Source organism: Cyprinodon tularosa, unplaced genomic scaffold (assembly GCF_016077235.1).
Source record: "Cyprinodon tularosa strain WSP-4 unplaced genomic scaffold, ASM1607723v1 ctg389, whole genome shotgun sequence".
Taxonomy (NCBI): domain Eukaryota; kingdom Metazoa; phylum Chordata; class Actinopteri; order Cyprinodontiformes; family Cyprinodontidae; genus Cyprinodon; species Cyprinodon tularosa.
Window position 1 is genome coordinate 148,557 of NW_024039106.1, and position 7,658 is coordinate 156,214.

Genomic DNA, 7,658 nt, shown 5'->3' on the forward strand with positions numbered 1-7,658 from the left:
GTACTCCTCCAGACTTCATTCCCATCATAGGGTGAGAGAGAAGGTGAGTGTGATGGATCCTCCCAGCTTTTATGCCCACGGCCAACAAACTTCCTAGCAAATATTACACTGAATCTGCTGCAACTGCAAACCTTCTTTCTTTCTTCTTTCTTTTTATCAATCCTTTTTTTGGGGGGTGGGCAGTAAGGTTAATACCATGATCATATAAATCTTTTTATGCAGGCCAGGTGCCTCAGGGCGCATCGCTGCCCCCTCAGGACACTGGCTTGAGCATCATTTCATGTGCATTACGCTGCCGTGCGTTATGCATAAGTGAAGCTGTTTTTGGACAAAAGTTATGGAAGTATGTTATGTATATGCCCAAAATAAAAATACATAGAAAATTCAGCATGTGCCAGTGTTTTTGAAGATTCTGGGTCATACGCTGGCTAAATCAGCAAGGTGTGACAGGGCCCTCAGCAAAGAAAAGCAAAAACCAAAGGCATGTACAATGTTAATTGTTTGCATAAAAACCAGAAGCTCTTATTCCTACCCAGAACCTCTTTGTTGCAGTGCTATCAGCACTTAACCAACCATCCGAGAATGAGTGCGTAAACCGGACTTGCACTGTATAGCATAATGAAACGTTCAATGCTACTACGGGACTCATCCTCTATATCTTAATAATGGAAAGTTTTGAACAGTAGTTTTTTTCCCTAGACATGAATCCGTAACAGATGACCATATGCGTGTTTTTTAAAACATTTTTAAACAATAAAACTATTGTATTATAAATAAATATTATAGATTATTTAATAGCATAAAAACATGTTTTATCATATGTAAGTAATACCAGCTCCTTAGACATCTGAGATTTTGCCCTTATATTCATGACTCAGTGAGAAATAGTTGATCATTTAGTGAAAGGTCTTTTTCTTTTCTAAAGTTTCACCTCCGTTTTGACTGATCAAGACCAAACAGATGAAAGGACAAAGAGGTTGGGACTTAAACTTAACGTCCGTCTGGAATAGCAAAAGAAATATATTCAATAATAGATCATGGAAGCTTTTTGTTGAAAGAAATCTGAGACTCTTTGCTAGTAAGTTGAGAAAATACACAAAGAAGTGGGATTTAAAATTAGCGCTTCCCTTAGAGACAAACTTGTGTCTTTTTTGATTACAGAAATGTGCAATTGTCCAAACAGGCCTGCATCGCTCTGAATCAGAAATAAAAGACTTACACCCAGGAGTGATTCACGTGTAATTTGGAGCATACAAAAACTTCCCTAGTGAGATTTTGCTTCCAGCTAATGATCTGAATTACATCTAAAGTAGAAACAAAAAAAAAAAGCTACAGTGTAAGTTTAAATGGTGACTCTAAGGTCAAATTAGTATGCGTCCCTTCATGTGCCACAATGCCAAATTAAACAGCTTCCTTACTAAAATTTCACTATGGAAAAACAAGAAATAATGGAGAAAATGAGAAGAAGAATATTAAACAAAGTCAAAAGACAGTGAAAGAGATGTGTTAATTTACCAGGCATCTGGAAGAGTTAATTAAGTCAGCTACGGGGAAGGGGAGAAAGTGCTGAGTCCTGGAGACACAAAATATTTATTCATCAGCCCATTAATGTTTAATTTCTTTTTTTCTCACTGCTTTTCAAATACAAGGAGGAAAGGGAAAAGCTTTGAACATTTGACCTTCTATGTAAAAGTGTGGGATGAGCTTGAAAGCCTGTGGGGATTGTCCTAATCATTAAGAACTGGCTGAAACACAAAAAAGGAAATTAAATGAATTGAAAATATCTCAGATCTTAAGAAAATGCTTACATATCACTGCTGCATTGACCACAACCTTACATCCAACCTAGAAAATATGTTATTTCTACAATCTGAACAATACAATACCTAACAAAAAAAAAGTTTTAATTGAATTAATTTTGTCATTTTATAATCACAGGCAGGCAGTTTTCCTTCATCATTTCTGACTAGTAATGCACATGTCAGAGCCCACAGCAAACAATATGGTGGAATTAGTCAGTTAAAGCCATACTCATACGTGCATACATACTTTACTATATAAACCATTGATTCTACCAGTGCATTAATGGTTAGTTAACTATAATTAGACAGGAAAAAGGGCTGCTATCCATCATAAAGTGAGCACAAGTCTAACTGCAATTGAAGGGGCCACCCAGGCTATAAAAAAGTAAAAAAAAAAAAAAAAGTTTAAAGATATTTCACTCGCCCTCAAAACCATTGTAACGTAGCTAAGTCGATTCATTACAAAAACAGTGGCTATAAATTGCACAATATGACTTTTATTTTTCCAGTGTATGCTTGTGCTTTACACAACCATTTGCAGTAAACCCAAATCAGACTGATATCAGTTCAGTATATTGAAGTTTGTTTAAATTTAAAGCTTGTTTGTCTATGGCAAGCAAAATTTCTTAAATGTTTGCCCATGTATTGTTTTCTGGTTTGGTGCATCCTTACACAGCTGTCCTGTAGTATTCCTCCAGACAGATTTTTTTAGAAACTTTCGAAACTCTCAGAAACTCTTAATTTAAGCAGGTAAGTAAAAGGATCTGCAAATAAAATACAATTTTTACATTTAGAATAAATATAATATATAATATTAGTTATTTCAAGTGCAGTGCATATGGTAATCTTATTTTAGACTCAATTTCTTTTTTTATTTTATTGGACTCCGCCATGTTACAGTTTGAGATATTTAGCAAACTAATGCTGCTTTTAACTTCTCTTACTTTATTCCTTTCTTTATTCCTATCAAAAAACGCTCTTTATGTATTTTTGATAGGAATAAGATTTCTGAGGTTAAGAGTTTTGTTTAGATGTTTTATCTAGTCTATTATTTGTTGGTCTATCAGATAAAACCCTGATGAAATGTGATGAAGTTTGTGGTGGTTACGTGACAGTGACAGCTTACAACAAGGATTACTTGGAGATCACAGCCTATTGGCCTCATTTCTGGATTCAGCACCAAATCTCCGTCATGTGACATGTTACACTCAACCATACATGCTCCATCGATCCCATGAGATGTGTCAAAGGAATGACTGTGGTATGGCTGAGGAGGAAACCCTCGTATGCCTGATTTGTCTTCAGCCTAATTATATAGTGACAAACGGGTTGCCAATCACGAGAATATATTGTGTGGTTATATCTCAGGAACTCATCAAGTCAAGCCAATTAAAAGCTGCAATAAGAACAGACATTGGCAGCCAACATGGCTCTCATTCACTTAATTCATGATTGCCAATTAAAACAGAATAGCGTGCAAAGTTGTAAAGCTGTCAGAAGGGCCCAGCTAAATTACCCTTTTCCACTTTGAATGATGGATGCATTCACCACTCTCCCTTATCTTATTTATTCTGAGTGGTATGGGATGGGTGGTAGATGGGACGGAGGGAGCAGGAAGAATTTAAAGAGTGACGCTAATAAAGAAAGTTTTCCCTTTCAGAGGATTAGAATCCATGCTACAAGACCGCTTAGCTTTTAATAACGAAAAATATGTAATCAAATCACACACGGGACGAGATTCTTGCAAACAGCACACAGTTATATTTAAGATAAAAAGTATAAGTTGAGAAAACATTGCAAATTAGCTTTATTGTTCCTCTCCTACAGTTGCTCTGCATTAAGGAAATACAGATACCTTCACATTTATTGGCTTCTAGAAATATATAGAGCCTTTTTTTGATAAAATTTTCCTTCATCCTCGTCTGACAAAATAAACAAGTCAAATCCATTTTTTTCCCCAAGCAGAAGACAGCTAGTATTTTAACATGTGGAGGATCCTACACACATAAGCAAGAAAACAGACCCACAGCATCGCTAAAATGACACCTTCCCCGCAGCAAACATCATCCGCTATTTCTGCTGAAAGCACAACTCACAGAGCCTTAACTTCTGCTCACATATATCATTTGAACAACGCTGCTGAGGACTGTGGAATATATTGGGGCCATAAGAGCCAGGAACTTTCCCAGCTGTAATTGGCAGAAACACATCAGCATTAAATGTGTTTTGCATCCAAATGTCGTGCAAGTTTTGAAAATTTTAAATAGGTAAAAAAAAAATGTGAATTAGGTATGTTTCCATCCACTGAAGCACATTAACCAGAGATGCAAAGTGTAATTTAGAAATAAATTTAGGTTAGTCTTTGGTGTAATAAACTGGAAGTAGAGAAGGCAAAGCCAACATGAATCAAAGCTCAATAATGGACAGTGGTTTTAAAGGATCTGTTGCAATCCAGCATATTGTACTTTATCAAGCTTTCAGAACTTATTAATCAAACATGTTTCATCTGATCTTAAGCACCTTGACAGTTTTACTAAAAGGCAAGAACCCACTAAAAATATTCTATCAAGTAATCAAGTTTCATCTTTCTATCAGCCTCTTCTACAGTAATGTGATGCTTGAAAATTAAATTCAAAAATGCATTTTAAAAACGCAATGGATATTTCTACTTACTGAGACAAAATCATAGTAATCCAAACAGTGATTGTTTTGCAATGGAGCTGTTGGAATTATCTTCACTATCCCAGAGACAGAGGAAATGGGTGGATAGAGGGGAAGGTTCTGTGGAGGAGGCTGGTACCAGTTTGAGCCACTGGTTTAGAGAATCTGTCCGGCTACTCCTTTCTTGTTTTTTCCAATGTTAGCAAATTTTTTTCCCCCTCATTGGTCACTTAAAAATTTGTTTATAGGTTTTTAAACGTTTTTTTGTTTTTTTTTTCACAATAGCTTTAGATAATGCGGCTGACTGACACAAAACAGATGTTAAATCCTGTTTTGTGTGTGGGGAGTTCAAGTGTGTGTATCGTCATCCGTTGTCTCTCATTACCTTAAGTGTTTTTACCTTTAGTTATGAGTGTTTGTAAGTGTGGGCATGGGGGATGTCTGATTGTGAGTGTGTGGCTGCATCTTGGAATTCCCAGTCTCCTGGATCATCTCAGGTCTAAACTAAATCGAAAGCATTTATGGTGTGGGGGACACAACTATCCCTCTGGTCCCCTCCGGGGCCCTTTTAAATCAATCTGCTCCCTCTTTCTTTATCTGTTTGTTCCTTTTCTTCTCTTTTGTGTCTATATCATTCAAAATAACCCCCAAATAACGGCCAGGAAAGTATTTTTGTACCGATAAATATCATGCACAGCACTATAGTAAAAGCCACAATGCTCCACTTGTCAAAGTAAATCCTTTTGGCTTCTTTTTGGCACTAAGAAAACAACTCTGAGAGCTGACCTGCTGGATAGAACATATAAAAAAGAGATTTTCACATGTTTACCAAAGACTGTAATTAAACGAGAATGATGCTCTACTTTACCTTAGAAATTGGCTGATATCTTACCCATAAATCGTGTTTCTGCTTTAGTGACATTTTTTTATGGCAGTAAGAATGTTTTCTAAATGTCTAAAAAGCAACTTATCCTAGACGTGTCTCTGCACCATTAGCCACTGTTGCCACACTATTGATGGCCTAATTAAGATGTGTCAGGCCAGAATATGTCACATTTTTTAAAAGGCTGAAATTGATAGCTCACATTAATTTTCAGTCTCTCCAAATGACCTTTAATTTTGCTAGCAAAATGCAGGCTCGTGTTTTACTAGCAACACCCTCCCCATTTCTGCTTCTGAAACAATGTGTCAAACCTGCTTTGACAACACACAGGAGGAAGCTACCTGCTCACAAGATAGGAGCATCTAAAAGCCTAAATTTGAATCACTGTCAGACTTCAAATATCCTTCAGAAAATGATAGGCCAAAGCCTTCTTCTAAAATTATTATTTATGATTTTATTTGATCTATTTTTGTTATCATCTTATCATTATTGATTAAAAAATTGTAGTTTTGCAGCATGCAACTTTCTGCAATTTGCTCTTACCCATCCGCTTAGTTTCTGTTCCTCTCGGACTATCTGGTAAAATGAAAACAAGCTCCAAATCCGAGAGAAGTGCTGCCAGAAATGGTGAGAGTTTCCATTTGGGCCCCCACAGCCAAGGGTTTGTTCTCATCCTCAGGAGATGTGCTCCATAGGCCAAGGTCTTAGCAGCAGATTAAAAGAGCGTGTCACTAATGTCACCCCGCTGACAAATCAATGGCGAAGCGCAGGAAATGAAAGCGGTGACGGACACATCAGCTCGTGTCACTGCATGTCTGCTCAGAGCCTTCTCTTCATCTTTGGCAGCCACCGAGACCTGAGGGGGACCCTGTCAGCTGGAGCCAGTACGGCTCTTGGCACATTCTGGAATCACGGAGAGTAAACCCACAGGAACTGCACTTGAAAAGGGCTCCCAAGGTTTCTGAGCCTCAACTACAGCATACAGCATCTTTTGACACACTGTTTCTGTGCTGGGCCAAGAGTTTGCCTATTATGGAAAATCTAGTTTTTACTTGAGGTTTAAAAGGATAATGAATAAAATGAAACACAGAAAAAGCAAAAAAAGAAAACAAAAAAAGGAGATGGCAGAAAGCTCATCATACACAGTGACAGATTTAGTTTCTTTTTATATAAAAGAGATAATCTGCTTATCACATTCTACTGCTATCTTAACAATTGCATCAGGTTGTGTGACGACAGATTAAATCACCAGCTATCTCCTATCTGATGCCTTTTTCATTACGTTAAATGCTGTGAAGTCACACACATTCAGATGTGTAGCTTGCTATTTTTCTTTAGATAAGTGAAACTACATTTGAGTCTGAAATAATCAAGTGTATAATAGATTTGCATTTTCTGGCTTTGCGATGTGCTTGCTATCATCAAAGATCTAATAGTTATTACATATTATAATTTAGACAGGGGTCAACCAAGGTTATATACTTCTTAATTCATCAGATATTGTTAGAAAATGCATTTATCCTTTAAACTGCTTATAAATCGCTTTATAGTTTACATAAAGTGTGTTGAAAAAGCATTATCACTCATTGAAATGGCTTTTAGTTTTAAGATAAATGATTGACTAGTGCTCTTTTTGATGTTCAGAACTACCGTTGTATAGTCTAACCTTTTCAACTTTCCCATAGCTTTCTCCTAATACTCTCTTTATTCTCTTTATTTCACTAATGTTCTATAGACCTCTAAAGCCTTTATAAAACTGCTCTATTTGCTGATTAGTTGACAAGACCATTCACCAAGAATGCTTCATTGCTATTTTTGCCAACATATGGTTCTGGCTGTATGTGGAGACCATGTTTCCTGAATTGCTCCAAAGAAGCACTTAAAGGTATAGTGGAAGATTTTTGCCAGTTTTTTAAAAGACCCACCCTCTCCACTTAAAAAAAAAATGCACAAGCTCATTTCTCCTCGTGCATGCTCTGTTTAAAAGTCGCTGTTCTCATAGCTCATACAAGCTTACTGTGCCCAATCATCCACCCTAACCCCTAAATCCCTCAATCACTATATAGCATGGGGATTCTATAGTGGACTATATAGCAAACTCAATTAACTTACCCTTCAGTCAGATTATCACTCCTTTTTGCGCAGTTGGTAGCGTAACTCCTCCGTTGCGCGGTGCCTGCGCAATGTTTGTAATTAGTCGCCACTGCTCTCTGCGCAAAGCATTCAGGGATATATCTGCCTCGTCTGAGTCCTTTTTTTTCTTATCATACACCTCTTTGACACTTAATTCTCTTACAACGCTCTGCCATTTT